General features: G+C 39.6%; 1 long non-coding RNA gene across 1 annotated transcript; it reads left to right on the top strand.

Moving 5' to 3' along the window:
• The first annotated feature begins 851 nt into the window (after positions 1-851).
• Positions 852-3,124, top strand: LOC108957414. The gene is made up of 2 exons (XR_005547838.1): positions 852-1,067; positions 2,772-3,124. It is a non-coding gene; the product is annotated as an uncharacterized LOC108957414 (long non-coding RNA).
• Positions 3,125-17,240: the final 14,116 nt, after the last annotated feature.

A 17,240-nucleotide genomic window follows, 5' to 3' on the forward strand; every position in this document is an offset into this window, starting at 1 on the left:
TTCACACGGAGACGATTTCTGTTTTTCTTGGATCTTTATACATTATAATAAAGCCAGACCCACCAGAAAATATTGCGTGGGTGAGAGTCACCAAATCAGCAACAGAACGCTCCACTCAAATCTCGCCACGTGTATAGCAGGGTCCCACTAAAAAGAAATTTTGAAATCCCTCTCTCCTCTCCCTCGCTCTCTATTCCTCGGACGAACTGCGCCGCCGCCTCCGCCCCCGCCTCCGCCCGTCGCGTTCCGGAGCCCATCGGCGGCTCCGATACGCCGTCTGGGCCCAGCGAGCTCGAGCTTGAACCTTCCGTGCGCGCGCTTCGCTCCCATTACAGCGAAGGTGTCTTTTCGACCACGTCGCCGCCTCTGCCTCCGCCTCCGCCTCCGCCGTTGCCTCCGGAAGCTCCACCGGCGGATCCGCTTCGTCGTCTCCGTCCGACGAGCTCAGGTTAGGGTTTCTCCTGTTTTGCGATTATATCCTCGAGTGTTACTTTTGTGGGGAATCGGTGGAATTGGTGGCTCTTTGGAAGAAAATTCGTTGTCGAGATTCTCTCTTTCTTGGCCGGACGTTAAGGTTATAGAAGATGCATCGACTTGCTAAATTCGTTATTCCTGGTTTGGTGGATTTTTGTTTTTCTGTCAGCTTTCTGGTACTCCCAAATTTCCATATTTTAACTTGTAATGCATGTACGAGTCTTGCGTTATTTCTGCTGTAAGAGTATGCTTTTTCATCCCACTTGCTTTAGCGCATTCCCCTTTGAGATATATAATGTAACGTCGATGCGTTTGAATCGATTATGGAAATTCAAAACAGAGAACTGATGGAGGATGCTGGCTTTATTGGAGTCAAATTCAGAGTCTGTTGCACGTGCATCTGAAATGGGAACCTTTTAATGAGTTTAAACAGATACTGGAGTCAGTGTAGACAACTGAATGTCCAATGCTGAATCTTGCTAAACAGATACTGGCAGCATGAGCTCAATTACATAACTATTGAGTACTTAGGATTTTGAAGCTTGAAGTTACCCAAGTAACAATCTCATTCCGAGAAAAACAAGTATTGCTTGGTGAGCACTACATTTTTAACTTAAAAATTTCTTATATATAGGAATTTTGGCTGTGCTGAGTACGAGTTCTGTAATCGACCAAGGGCATTTTTTCCCTCTATGAAGATTGTTACTAATGCCTGCTATTCGAGCCGGCTTATTAACCCTCTGGATTGGAATTGGGTCTGCGAAATAGAAATTCTTGCTCGAATTAGCAGGGCCCTTAGCAACTTTTTTAACTTCTAGATTGGATTTGGGTCTGAGAAATAGAAGTGGTTGCTTGTTCTAGCCGGGGCTTGTACTTTTACTCAGTCGGCCTACTCAATAGACCACATAATAGCTGGGGCCTCAGCAACTTTTTAACCCTCAGGACTGAAATTCTTATCACCTTGCTTGTGTCAGAGTTTGTATCTACTGTCTTGACACTTGTACAAAGCCGTTTCAGATGCATTTTGATTAAGAGGAGTTCTGTATCGGGTTACTTTGTTGTAATTTTTGTTGAATGGCAAGTTCTTGATAAACAGTCAAAAATGAAAACTCAATGGACAAAGCCCTTATAGAATCAGTAAGATGTACGCTAAGATGATCTGCAAAGTGTTAAACATCAATTGATTACATCCTTTGAGTAAATTCTTACTCACCTTCTAGAGTTTGTATCTACTGTCTTGACACATATAGTACAAAGCCGTTTGCGAGAGATGCATTTTGATTAAGAGGAGTTCTAGAGATATTGTGCGGGTTCGCCTTTGTTGTAATTTTTTGTTGAATGGCAAGTTGGATAGACTGCTATAAACATGAGTCAAAAATGAAAACTCAATCGTGAGATAAAGCCCTTATAGAATCAGTAAGATGTACGCTAAGATGATCTCGCAAAGTGTTAAACATCAATCATGAGCTACTACATCCTTTGACCGTAAATGGGTTGTTTCCACCTTAGTGGGTGTGCAGTCAGTATGTGTTCAACTTGATCATTGTGAATTTTGTGTAATTCATATGAAAGGATTTCGAGTCTGCTCTTTTAAAAAAAGAATCTCAGAGTTTATCTTTGATTAAATCCTATGGAAAGGATTCAGCAAGTGGTGGAGCTGTCTTCAATTCATAGGTTTTTATTTCTAATGGAAATTCTGTCTATATCACTTTCAGTGTATTGCTTAGTAGCTTTTAGAGTATTTAGTAAGAGGATTTTCATCTTAACAATCTGATTCCGAGTTGGTGAGCATTATCTTTTTAGTTGAAAGATTTCTTATTCGTGCTTGTATTTTTCATTTGTATTTTCATCTTAACAATCTGATTATGATATTTTTTTTAAAAAAAAGTGTTATCTTGCAGCTATGATGTCTTCATCTAGAGTGAACAAGAGTACTTGCGATGTTCCTTATTCTATTACGAAGGTTCTGTCCTTAACTATGACATGAGAAACAGTAAATACTTGCTTAAGCATTTGAAAGATGAATTCAAGAACATTGATGAAAAGGTGCAGGGATTGAGTCATAGGATGCGCCATTTAAATCTCTTGCTAGTTATTCTTTTCGTTTGTCTGTTTTTGTTATTTTAATAGGACTACTCGTTCAGAAAAAGTAAATGGTTGGAACTTATAATTTTGCTAGGCTAGAATGAAACATTATGTTGTGCTGGCTTTAGTGGACACAATCGCATTATCTAAGTTAGTATATACCTTTTCTCATCTCAACTCCATTCTAATTTAATGGGTATTACAAAGCGCAGGTAATTTGTTAAACTAGCTGACCAAAGGAAGCTCGTCATTGCGGGAAGAGCAGTTGCTGCAAACTGAGAGTAGATGCCAGGAAAGAATAATGGCATAGGAAACAATCTGTCCTCCAAAAGTCCTACGACCAAGCATGGATTGCGCATTATAAAGAGCGAGACTATGTAACATATACTCGCCAAAACATTCACTCTGAAATTCTCTAATTTGTGTCCTTACTGCGCCATCAGGGAAAAATCAGGATATTTAATTGAGTATGGTTTCATAATGATTTCTCCATCAGCTGTATCAGGGTCGATATGTTTGATTTGCTGGTCTTCACAGTGCATCTATTCATGACCATTTCCTTTTATGACATCTTGATTTTTCAGGTTCTGATTTCGATTGGATAAGTTGGGCCTTTTATTGACGCGCCTATAATGCTTTTTTCCTGAGATGGCCACTCATGAGATAATCAGACTATCTGGAGAAGTCATTAAGAGATTTTAATGCAATAGACCTGAAGATTCGATCAAGAATCGACTACTCGACTGTCCTCATATGTAGAGATCATTATGGCACAGATATAAGTCGATTAGGAATCATAGATAGGTCGGTTCAATTGAGATATGTGGTTAAATGTGGGTGATCTCACTAAATTGCAAAATTCTCGTCAACCGACAATAGACTGATTTTTCTATCATTTTGGTACCCCGTGTCCGTATTTGAATCATCGAGATTTTCACAACAACCAAGAGTTGCTAATGTGTCGAAGGGGTTCGTTGCGGTTCAAAGAAAATCGACCATGAGTCATTTGCATTAAAAAAATTTAAAAGCTATCCGGTAACTTAGGTCACGCTAAAATCGCACAGATTAAAATTAACCGCGAATTTAAATCCAATTTCAGAAATTTAAAGTTCTATAATGTCACAAATCATTTTAGGAATATCGACTTAGTCTCCGAAGATTTTTCTGCAAACCGAAACTTTTTGGGAAAAAGTTGAGGTAGGGTTGTTTTTATCCAGAAAATTCCGATGACCATTTTCGATCGTGAAATTGGGATGCAAGTGAGATCCATTGACGAGAAAAAAATATCAATTTGACAATTGACTCGATAATGGAATTCTTGAGGGCCAATTAGTGTTGATTCAAGGAGGAATTGAAGTCCAATTGAACCAACCATCACCAAAATTCGTAGCACCCCTTTAGACCCAACAATTAGACCCCTTCAAGCTTCTAGAAGAGGGCATTTTTGGCTGAAAATGGGCTGTGGATGACAGCATGCAAGGTGGACTAGTCAAGGGAACCAAGAAGATGAGAATTGAAGAGGATTTAATGGAATTGAAGGGGAAAGTGTCGTAAATTCGTATGCCATGGGGGAGAGGACCTTTGGACCACTTGGGAAGCTTCTAAGGGAAGCTTGGCTGCTGCTTTTTGGTTGAGGATGACAACCCATGTGGTGGGGGCTTGTGATGAGTGATTTTGGATAATAGACAAGACTTTTGTGGCCAAAATAGTGGGTCCTCTTTAGCTAGCTGCTTCTTCTTCCTCCTTGCTGCTACTTTCTCCATTGTTGAAGTGTTAGGAGCTCAAGAAAAGCTAGAGAAACCAGCCAAGACCAGTAGCAAGCTAATTGGAACCCCCTGCTGCCCGTTGCACGCTCAAAACCGCGTCGGCCTTCCGCTTGTGTCTGCTCGCTCGTGCCTGCCTGTGCTCGCTGTCCTGCGAGCCCAGCTCGCTGTTCAAAGCCCCCAAGCCATCGTCCAAGTCGTCGAAGTAGCCAGCGTCGCTCGCCTAGGCTGTTGCTGCCTTCGCCAGCCCGTCCTTTCTATTTCAGCCCGAACCAGCCACCGAGCAGCCTTCCTTCGGCCTAGAGCAGAAGCTGAAGACCTTAGCCCAGCTGAGACTTTGTGAAGCATTTCCAAGCCCTTTCGGACCTCGCTTGGTGTCGCTGTGGGCTAGTTTATTGCTCACCTTCACGTCCTCCTTGCGGTGAACTCATTGGCGTGCAAATTCGGTGAGTTTGCTGACTAAACCTTACTTAGTAGGTTAATTATGCTTAAGGGTTATTTAGATTAGCTAAGTAGGGATTAGTGATAATCTAGAATGGTTAGATTAGCTTTATAATGTATTAGTGTTAGTCTAATTAGTGGGATTAGCACCGTTGATGATGGATTAATCGAATCCAATGAAATTTCTGTAGTTCGGATTTTTGGACCCTCACCGTTTGCCATTTTTTTTAGATCGAAATGAGTTACGAATTTGAGGTTGATGTCTATTTGAGAAATGTTTTAGATATCTTCAGTTATAACATATATTTCTCAACATTTTTAGGGACTTAAAAGAAGGAGATATCAGCTTCGTCATTTTCGAATATAACCTCAGTTGTTGCTGGAATTGGTGACCTTTTAGGATTCTAGGGGTTTTTATTAACTCTTAGGGTTCTAATTTCAAAGTGGTTTCTTCACAAAAGTTATTTTTCACATATTCTAGTTTAACATACTCAAATTTCAGATAAAACAAACATGTTTTAGACCTCAACCAAACTGATTTCAGAAAACAGATTCTCTGAAAACGGACCCAATTTTAGGTGCTAGATTGAGCGATTTACTAGGCCGAATCTAGAAGAATTTGGGTTTAGGTGTCTTCATAAAAAATGTTCGTTTATGTGTCTTTTACAACATATTAAAATTTCGGAATTTTACTGAACTCGTTCGATTTGTATTGAATTTAAATTTGGAGACGTGCGAGTGGACTTATTTTGCCGTTAGGGTCGGTTATAATTTTGTGATGGTTCTTAAGGCTTTGAGTGCTGAAAATTGCACATTTGATGATATATGGTTGGTTTGTGATATGCCTAGAGTTTATGCTTAATGATCATGTGATAGTTAAGAGAACCCGTCCCCAGCATGTGTTGGTGAACGTTAATAGTTAAGAGAACCTATTTCCAGCATGTGTTGGTGGACGTTAATAGTTATTACCTAACCTCGACGTGTGTCGGTGGATATTATTTAACCCTGGCATGCGTCGGTGGATATTATCTAAACCTGGCATGTGTCGGTAATTATTATCTTTCCTGGCATGTGTCGGTAGTTATTAATCATTTCTGGCATGTGTCGGTAGTTATTAGTTGTTTATGGCATGTATCGATAGTTATTAGTCGTTCCCGGCATGTGTCAGTAGTTATTAGTCGTTACCGACGTGTGTCGGTAATTATTATTCTTCCCTAGCGTGTGTCAGTAGTTATTATTCTTCCCTGGCGTGTGTCAGTAGTTATTATTCTTCCCCGGCGTGTATCGGTAATTATTATACTTTCCAGGCATGTGTTGAATAAAACTATTCATGTAGGTAGTAATAGTTAATTAATTGGAACGCATGTTGAGTTAAATTGATGGACTGGCGTGAGTGGGTAATTCTTGCTTTGATTTGTATTGGTAGTTCTTGCTCGCGTGAGTAGTGATTTAATTATGATTCTTGTTTTGATGTGTATCATTAGCTCTTGCTCTTGTGAGCAGTGATTAAAATATTATTCTTGCTTGTGTGAGTAATGATTGGTTTGGACGTTCCAAATTGGTGTGTGAATTTGTTATATACACATGATTGTGATATTAACTATGCTGACCTGCAGGGAGGAACTAAGGCCAAGGTAAGCCTCTATGATTATATAATTGTGTGATTAAGACGTCTTAGGCGTATTACCCTCCTAATCGGGATTTAAATGGTAGACTTGCTAAGACATTGTCTCACTGGTTATTGTATAACCATTTTCAGGTCTTTAAAAGGTGGTCGTGGAGGACTGAAGCCTCAGAGTCTGTGGAGGTAGAGTCCAAAGGATTGGCGTATGTGTCTGACTAGTATGTTGTAGGACAATTCTTTTTTGAGAGCCGACCTTCTTATAGACTTTTGACCAAACTCTTTTTGTATTTAAACCCGTTGTTTATAAAAACTATGCATTTGTGAAATGTTGCCTTGCTTTCCTATCCCATGTTGTTTGTTGTCATGGGTTATTATTTTGCTTCCGCATATGCTTAAAACGAATGGGTCGGCGACGCGTCCTAGGAACGTCGCATTTGTATCGACTGCAGAGGGATGTGCGCACGCTCAAGGTTCAGGGTGTGACATCCCTGTTTAGTGGTATCTGAACATGATCCTTAGAGATTGGAGTGATAAGGTGTGATGGGTCCTTGGGATAGTTAGTATGATTGACCTTTATTTTATGTTGATGCATGTTTGTGATAGCTGATTGGTAGAATTGTTTGTCGTTATCACTCGACTTTTAATTCGGTGTGGAATTGGAAGGCAGGTCTTTGTAGAAAGCCTGCAAGATGAGCAATCAGGAGTAAAGAACTCCTAGTAAGAGGGCAGTAGCCTTTGTGACTCGGGGTAGAACGCCGACAAGAATCAATGCTTGAGGTTGTTATGGCAGAGCGCCGGCTTAGGCTAGCGCAAGTGTAAGAGTACCGTCGTAGATTGGTAGTAAGAGTGTAGCAGCACCGAGTGATCTTAGGTTCGATGGGATCTTTCAGGTGCTAGTGTTCCTTGGGGAACTCGTTAGGCCAGTAAGCTCAAGATCGAGCCGCCGTTGTTGCCACGCTTGCTCAGGTTCAGCCTGGAATTGTGATCTAGGAGCGAGTCGTCGCATTTGAGTAGAGGTTTAGATCCAGTAGAGATGGAAACTGGTTTGGGAAGAAGCCTATAATCGGAGAAAGGTATTCTATCCCGCCCAATAGGAAAGGTGGGATAGACAAGTCAACACCGAATCAGAATGAAGTGCGTCGTGCTTGCGGAAGACGACATGGATCAGCCCCGTGTCTTGGTAGGACAGGTGCTTGTTTTGAGTGCGACCAACAGGGTCACCTGGTCAGAAACTGTTCCAAAAGGTCAATGGGACCATGATAGTGGTTGCCGTCACCGCTAATGGGACATATCAGAGAGAATGCGTTGTAGAATGCACAAATGGGTATTTGGGATAGACCCCGATATAAGAAAGAATGCATGCTATCATCTGACAGGAGATAGAAGACTCACCAAATGTGTGCCAAATCTGTGGAAGTGTCGAGTCTATTGGGAGTTGAGAAGGACCCTCGATTTCATTAATCTCAGCGCTTGAGGCACCCCTTTTGTTAGACGGGGGTTGCCAGGGTTACTTAGCGATTGTCATAGATAAGATCGATGGAAGAACTAAAGATTGAGGATATCTCAATAGTCCAAGAATTTCTAGATGTATTCCCACGGGAATAGTCAAGTCTGTTGTTAGAAAAAGAGATAGAATTTTGCGATCGAGTTAGCACCTTGGATAGAGCCACTTTCTAAGGTTTCTTACCAGATGTTGTTGTCTGAGTAGAAAGAACTGATGGTGCAGATGCAAGAATTATTGGATGAGGAATTTATGTGTACCTGTGCATCACTTTGGGAAGCACCAGTTTCATCTGTGAAAAAGAAAGGTGGTTTGCTGCAATTATGCATTGACAATCGTCAACCCGACCAAGTGATGATTAAGAACAAGTGTTCATTGTCGAAGATTGACTTGAGGACAGGTTATCATCAGTTGAGGACCATAAAGAAAGACATACCGAAGTTAGTGTCTAGTACATGAGGCGACCATTATGAGAAGTATTGTAATGTCATTGGATTTGACGAGCGCTCCAGCTGCTGTCATGGATTTGACAAATCAAGTGTTTAAAGAATATCTAGATCAGTTCGTGATCGTGTCTACCAATGATATTCTGGTGTGTTTGAGAAGTGCTAAAGAGCACGAGAGACATTTGAGAAGAGCATTTTAGACCCTGAGAGTTCACGGATTGTATACTAAGTTTAGCAAGTGCAAGTGTCGGTTGACTCGTGTTGCGTTCCTAGGCCACACGATTTCAGGCAAAGAAATCTCTATGGACCTGTCCAAGATCGAAGCGGTTATCAGTGGACCAAGATCGACGATAGTGTTGGAGAAATCTTCTTAAAATGTTTTGAAGTTGACAAAACGATTCTATCAGTCTAGTCTGAAGGCTTGCAGACTCTGCTATTTAAAGTCGAAGACCTCGGACAGCCGGACTCAAGACTCAAAGTCTATCCTCATTGCAGTCTCTAATCCGTTGAAGAAAGGTTATCCGAATTTTGGATGTTTCGTTAAGGATTTGACCTTATCAACTGGAGAAGATCTCGTCTTTGGAGAAGACATAACGGAGTCCTTTGATTGATCGAAGATTGACTCGATAAATTGAAGATCCGGTGATTGCCTAAATATTATTGGAAGGTTCTACTTATGGAAACCGAGATCACGATTGTATGGGCGAACATGATTGATGGGCTATCAACACGTTCCTTTAATAGCTTGAACAATCTTCCTAATTGATTCCGTCAACGGGTAGATTGGAGGAATTCCTTTGGTAAGTGCCAACGGGTATGATGGCATAAAGGAGTATATAAGGAAAGATGTCTTAGTTGTTCAAGGTGTGCGCGATAGAAGAATTCCAAAGTCGAAGCTCTTATTTGTTTAGATAAATCATTTGAGCGAATACTTGTATACAAAGAGAGTCTATATTTGTGAGAGACCTTGAGGAGGTGTGGTAGAACATCTACCTTTGTGGAATCAAGGCAAAGCTGTCTTGTAACAAATCTTTTGATCATAGTGAAATCCAGCCGGTGGGCTATTAGTGCGGAAGAGTGGACGTAGGCTTGGAATAAGCCGAACCACTATAAATCCTGTGTTCAATTTTCTCTTCCTCATTCTCTCTACCTCGATTGTATTTCATTTTGTTAATTAGAGAGAATTTACTTTCTATCATATGCTAAGAATCGCTTCCGTATTTCAATAAATTGTTTATGCACCTATTCACCCCCTCTAGGTACTCATACTAGCAATATCAATTGGTATCGAGCACAGTACTTACTTTATTTGAAGTGTTTTACTTCGTAGTAAAAGATCCATGGCTAGTATGCTAGCACCGGGGGCGATGGAAGGGCAAAGCAATACCAGACCACCCTACTTTGATGGAAATGATTACAACATCGGAAGAACAAGATGAAAGCTTTCCTACGATCAAAGGATCCTCGGAATGGGACGTTGTAGAAAAAGGAATTACTCCTACCACTGCATCAGTTTCTGAAAGAGGAAAAGAAACTGAAGAAACCAGCGGAATGTCTCACGAAGAAATAATCAAGAGACAAACACTCGATGCAAAAGCAATTTACTCCTTATATTGTGCTTTATCACCAACTGAATATAATAGAATATCTTCTTGTGGTACAGCAAAAAGAAGTTTGGGACAGATTGCATATCACCTATGAAGGAGCAGATCAGTGAAGGAAACAAGAATCAACATTCTTCTTGGTCAATCTGAAGCCTTGAGAATGAAACCGGGAGAATCTATATCGACATGTTTAGTCGTTTTACAGATATTGTGAATGGTCTTGAAAATCAAGGTCAACCAACTTTTGATCCCATGAAGGTAAACAAGCTACTGCGTGGACTCTCCAGGGATTGGAATCACATAAAGACTTCGATAAGAGAGACGTAGAGAATTATGCCACTATACGTCGGCGAGCTAATTGGAACTCTTGGTCTTATGAAGTGGAAAGGATCAATGAAGATGAAGATCCAAAGGTAAGAAATCCATTGCATTAAAATCAAATGATGATTTGATGATCAGATTCTGAAGATGATATGGACGATGAGGAGCTTGCTCTCATGATAAGAAAATTCAGAAAACTGAATAGAAAAGGAAGAAGGTTCAACTCAAAGAAACAAAGCTTTCAAAGACAGCAGACCAAGAATACGGTTGATGATGAGAACCAAACAAAGACGTGAGTCTGCTTTGAATGTAAGAAAAAGGGACACATCGGACCCAATGTCCTCTTCGAAGAAGAAGAAAGGAAAAGCTGAAAATTTTCGAAAAGCTCTCAAAGCGAAACACTTTGAAGTGACACGAGTGTGAAGAAAGTGATAATGAATATGCCAATCTATGTACGATGGCACAATCGGACTCGAGACTCTAAATCGGACTCGAGACGGTGAATTTGAGGCAAGTAATTTTAAAATTCTGTCAAAGTTTCTAAATATATTGATGAACTATGCTTTAGTCTTAAGACTTCTCTCAAAAGAATTTCGAACTGAAAAAGAAAACTCAGCTCTAAAACAAAAGGAAAATGTTTTGAGAAAGAGTTAAAAGTCTAGACTTGTCTGTTTCCAATCTTAAAGAAAATGAAGACAATCTTTTAAAAGAAAATGTTTTTAAAAACAGACTTATCAAATATATCAAAGAAATTTTCAATAGGGTCTGAAAAACTTGAGAAAATTCTTTCAGCACAAAGACCTTACTTCAATAAGTCCGGTCTAGGTATGACAGAAGAAACAATTCCCTTGATTGATTTTCCTAAAGTAAAAGAAAGAATTAAGAAAAGACTCTCGAGTGAGGTTTACAAAAATCACTTCAAGAAAGTTTTTTAAATCTGTAGGTAGAAATGCTCTAAAATGTTCAAAATGCAACAGTTCGGATCACTTTGAAAAAGAGTGTCATATGGTTTGGAAACACATTAAGAAAATATGGGCTATCTTTGCTTATGTTACTAACACCAAAGGACCCAAGAAAGTTTGGGTACCAAAGAAAGCTTGAGACTCTTTTTAAATGCAGGTCATCGTCAAGAAAAAGGTAAAATGGTATCTTGACGGTGGATGCTCAAGACACATGACGGGAGACTCAAAATGTTTCATAAAGCTTGCTCAAGTAAATGGTGGAAAAGTTTCATTTGGAGGAAACTGCAAAGGAAGTATTGTGGGATTTGGAAGCTGTGAAAATTGGAAATCTCACAATAAGTAATGTTTCCTTAGTGGAAGGACTTAATTACAATCTTCTCGGCATTAGTCATTGTGTGATCTTTGGTTTCAAGATCTTCTTTCAAGAAGGAATATGTTAGGAATCGGTAAAGACTCTACTCGAGTCTTTCATGGGTCGTAGACATGGAAACATTTATCTTACGGATGTGAAACCAAATGAATCGCAATGTTTTATCTCAATTCAAGACGAAGCAAGCTTATGGCACAGAAAGCTTGGTCATGTCAACACGAAGCAATTAGCAAAAATCTCATCAAAATAGCTTGTTCGAGGACTACCCATTACCTTATCAAAAGACTGATCCATGTACTCCATGTAAGGAAAACAGGTAAGAAATTCATTTAAGCCAATAAATCATGTCTCTACAAATCATGTACTACGGTTGCTGCATATGGATCTCTTCGGACCAACGAGAACACGAGTATTTGAGGTAAGAAATATTGCCTAGTAATTGTGGACGATTACTCCCATTTTACTTAGGTATATTTCCTTGCAAGTAAGTCCGAAACCTTCTCGTATTTTGAAAAGTTTGCTAAAAAGGTTCAAAATGAAAAATGATGTGTTATCTCTTGTATAAGAACAGATCATGGAGGTGAATTTGAAAATCAAGATTTTACAAAATTTTGTGATGAATCTGGCTTTAATCATGTGTTCTCCTCTCCATATACTCCTCGGCAAAATGGAGTTGTGGAAAGAAAGAGCAGATCTCTTCAGAAATGGCTAGAACTCTTTTAATAGAAAGCAAGATTTCTTCACGATTTTGGGCTAAAGCTATTTTAACAGCTTGTTATATAATCAATAGAGTTTTCTTAAGACCTATTATAGAGAAAACCCCTTATGAATTGTTCAAAGATAAGAAGCCTATTGTTTCATACTTTCATGTATTTGGTTGCAAATGTTTTATATTGAAAAATGCAAAAGATCGAGTTGGTAAGTTTGAAGAAAGATCAGATGAAGGTATCTTCCTTGGATATTCTACATCAAGCAAAGCCTTGAGTCTATAACAAGAAGAGCCGGTCTATGGAGGAGTCAATGAATGTCAAATTTCAAGACTCAACACAAGATGAATCAAGTCGAGACTCATTAAGAAGTTTGAGCACTGCTCGAGACCTTCCAAAGCTTACAACTCAAGAAGCATCTCGGACTACTGGAAAACCAGCATCGGGATGTTCGTGAAGATTCAATCAAAGAGAGAGATCATCAACAGACAAATCAACAAGTAGCTGGAAGCATAAGTCCAATCATCCCAAAAGATCTTATAATCGGTGAAATTAATGAAGGAATTCGCACCGGATCAAAAGGCGAGAAGAGTCTAGTCTTTGTAGCTCTTGTTTATGAAATTGAACCAAAAAGCATAGAAGAAGCTTTGTTTGATGAAAGCTGGATTGAAGCTATGCAAGAAGAGCTCGAACAGTTCAGCATTAATGATGTTTGGGAATTGACATCCAAACCAAAAGGTAAAGCATTATTGGAGCTAAATGGGTGTTCGAAACAAGATGAATGAGAAAGGAAAAGTCGTACGAAACAAACAAAGCAAGACTCGTGGCCAAGGGATATACGCAAGAAGAAGGAATAGACTATGATGAGACTTACGCTCCGGTAGCAAGGTTAGAAGCTATTCGACTATTACTTGCGTTTGCTTGTTATAAAATTTCAGGTTATTCCAAATGGACGTCAAAAGCGCCTTCCTAAATGGATTTATCCATGAGGAAGTTTATGTGGAACAACCACCAGGGTTTGAAGACCCAAAGAAGCTAGACTCGGTCTTGGTGAAAAAGGCTTTGTATGGTTTAAAGCAAGCACCTCGAGCTTGGTACGACGAGATTAAGTAAGTTTTTAATACAAAATGGTTTTGTCAAAGGTAAAGTAGATACGACTTTATTTATCAAAAAGGAAATCAAAAGTTTCTTACTTGTTCAAATATATGTGGATGACATTATTTTCGGATCTTCAAATGAAAATATGTGCAAGAAATTTTCTAAGTCTATGCGGGATGAATTTGAAATGAGTATGATGGGAGAGTTAACATTCTTTCTTGGTCTTCAAATAAAACAATTGAAGGAAGGAACTTTTATTTATCAAGAAAATATGTTAATGATCTTGTCAAAAGATTTAATTTGGAGAAGTGCAAAAAGACCGACATACCAATGTCAAGTTCTTTGAAGATAGACAAAGATGAAGAAGGGAAGAAAGTTGATCAAAAGCTCTACTGGGAGCATCATTGGTTCACTTCTTTATCTTCTTGCTTCTAGACGACATTTTGTTGAGTGTTTGCATCTGTGCAAGGTTTCAATCAGATCCTAGAGAATCCCATCTCAGTGCTGCGAAACGCATCATTAAATACGTGGCTTCATCATCAAGCATCGGTCTTTGGTATCCTAAGAAGGGAGACTTTAATCTTCTAGGATATTCGAGAGGCGAATCTGGCGGTTGCGAGTTGATAGAAAGAGCACTTCGGGAACTTGCCGGTTGCTTGGAAACGGGGCGGTGTCTTGGTTTTCAAGGAAACAAAGCCGCTTGTGTCTCTTTCAACAACGAAGCGAGTATGTAGCCACAGGAAGCTGCTGTTCACAAATTCTATGGATAAAACAACAGCTAAGAGACTTTGAAGTTGAAGACTCATGCACGGAGATTAATTGCGACAACACAGCGCTATCAACCTCACCAAAAATCCAATTCTCCACTCAAGAGCAAAGCATATAAAGATTCGACATCACTTTATTAGAAATCATGTTCAAAATGGAGATGTTTCAATTCAATTTGTTGACTCAAAGAATCAATGGCTGATATATTCACAAAGCCTTTGGAGAAAAATCAATTTGAGTCTATATGGTCCAGACTCAACATTTTGAGGTATGAGGATATCAAAGTCTAAAGACTTTCGGACTCGAGACTTACAAGACTTTATCGAAAGACGGTCTTGGTACGTCCGTCGGTGTAAGTCTTTCTCCCTTGAATCTCATCTTGAAAATCTACGATCGTCGGAATTTGTGTTTAAATTGTTGCTATATTTAATTGACGTAAATATTGCATCGTTTCATTTTCAAAAAAGGAAGTTATTTTTGAAATGGCTATTTTTGCGGAAAAAGACAGTTATTTTGAAAAGGCATATTTTTATTTCCTTTGTGACGGTTCGTTTATCCCTCTTTTTAACCGATCGTGCACTGTCGATTCCTCTTCACTTTTCTCTCAAAAAACCCTAGAAAGCATCGATCCTCCATTCCCGTTTGTCTTCTTCGTTTAATCCTCAAAAAGTTGTCATCTTTCCTAGGAAAGTCAAGCAAGGAATCTTCCAAAAACTGAGAAAGATGTCATCTTCAAGAAAGTCCTCAAGAATCGCAAGCGGGGACCACGGCGGATGAGTGAGGGCCTACGCACTTCGATCTTTGCTGAAGATGAAGTGACTCCCGAACAGCAAGCGAGCCCACAACATTCTCAACAGCGTCATTCTTCTCCATCTAGTCCTCAAGGAGTTGATCATCAACAACGGGAAGAAATCATCGAGGATGCGGACCTTGTAAGAGTTCAAAAAGCCGCTTATATTTACCAGTTATATCGTGCCCTAAAAGAATTCGTACTCCTTTGAAATACATTGATGATTTTCTTAAAGACAAAGGACATGGGAACGAATATATTTTCTGAAAAAAATGGAAAGTTTGGGAATTGCTCGAAAAGGGGTGGTGAGGAAACCCTTGCAAATATCCCAAGTGATCCTCGTATAGGGGGCCGAATCTGTAGATGGGAATGATGATGATAAATTATACAGTCAATTTCAACCGAAAATGGGTGTTGCGGTTGAAAATCAAGGAAAAATGGGAGATTTGTTCAGATCAAAGGAGCAAAAGGATTTGTACTCGAAATTGCTGAAGCGTGGGGTAATAAACCTAGGAGTGTGGATTTTGATTTTCTGGATGCGGTGAATGTGAACTTGAGGGAAAAGTTCGGTTATCTTCAACTTGAAAAGTTCGCTCGACTCTGAGGCATATCTGGATGCTTGCATATTTCTATTCAAATCTAAGCTTTATGGATGTGAATAGATTCTCTTTCAGCGTAAAAGACCAAGACTATGTTGTGGATATGAATATCTTTGCGAGATGTGTTAAGTCGAAAAGGAAGATATCAAACAATCAAAGTTTCCATTGCTCGGGCCACACTTGAACTAGTGAAGGACAGGAGAACGAGATGAAAAGATCACCTACTTAAGGATGGGTGCATTCAACATCTTGCTTCACAAGATTGTGATTAATTGCCTCCGACTGAAATCAACTTCCAAGACAGATGTTTCAAGTTCAGAGGCTAAGCTGATGTATGCCATTCTTTTTGGAAAAAAGGTTTTCTCTCCCTCACACTGTGATGTTTCACATGTATAGAGCAATGATAAAGAACAGAGGTCAACTCCCTTACCCAAGCCTTGTTACGAAGTTATTCGGACATACGAATATTCAGCCTCCACAAATCTTTTGTGTTCGACCATGCGATCATATGGTGGTAGGTCTGAAAATGGTGACCAAAATGCGTCGGAAAGGGCGAGCAGAAGTTGGAGAAATTCAAGGAAGACTCTGCAAAATCTCATCAAATATCTTCTGCAGCTAAAAGAAAAGGAAGGAGCCCATGGTTGCTCCATCCAAGAGAAGAAGAGCTCTCCTCGTTGAGGATGAAGATGATGAGGAAGACATCACCATCTCTGCATTGGCCTTGAAGAATTTAAGTTGTCCTGTTCCACAGCAAGACTCGGAACAAATGACAAAAGAAGCAGAGGAGAAGGAAGTAGAAGAATTAGAAGCTGAAAAAAAACAGAGGAGGAAAGACCGGAAGAAGAAGAAGAAGAAGAGAAGAAGGAGAACATGAAGGAACACTCTTCTCCACTGTAGGCATGAAAACGGGGGAGATCAGGAGAAAGGAGTGAAGTATTCATGTCCTGATGCAAGTGAAGGAGTCAGTCGCTCACCAGCATACCCAGATGATGTTTATGCATCTCAGTTTCTAGAAGAAGGTTATGAAGTTTCATCGCCAAACCTGCAATATTATGCTGATCTACCATCATCTGCATTTACTCCATCAGATCGAGCCGAAGCAAGTACTCAGATTGATAATGGAGCATATTTTCGCAGAATCATGGATATTCTCTTGGAGATGCGAGGTCAAATTTATGCCTTGGGATGCGAAGTTCAAAGCTTGAAGAATGAAGGTCAAGCTTCTTCTGTTCATTGAATGATAAAATGCAAGCCCTCTCTATTCAGAATCAGTCCAATGCCAAAGTGAGGAGATTGCACAACTAAAGGAAGACTTTAAAAAAGGCTGGAAGGCATCGTTCGGTCTATGGAAGATTTCCAGCTTGTCCGCGTTCCCAAGCAATCTTGACTTCATCTCATCCTTTTTAATGATGACAAAAGGGGAGAGATGCAAGATTTGATCAAAAACTTTTCATTCATTAAACTTTTTGTTTGTTGGATTCTTTTGTGGTTTGAACCTGTTTGACTTTTTTTGTGTGCGGATGAGAACTGAACTAGACTTGGACTTGACTGCTTCTATTAACCAATATTGATATCTTATGAATGGCTTAATCATATCTTGGACTAACCTATTTTCTGTGGTTGCAGATTCTAGTGTTATTCATTAGCCATTTATCTCTATAAGATATGCATATGTGTTTGAGGAATG

Source organism: Eucalyptus grandis, chromosome 2 (assembly GCF_016545825.1).
Source record: "Eucalyptus grandis isolate ANBG69807.140 chromosome 2, ASM1654582v1, whole genome shotgun sequence".
NCBI lineage: Eukaryota > Viridiplantae > Streptophyta > Magnoliopsida > Myrtales > Myrtaceae > Eucalyptus > Eucalyptus grandis.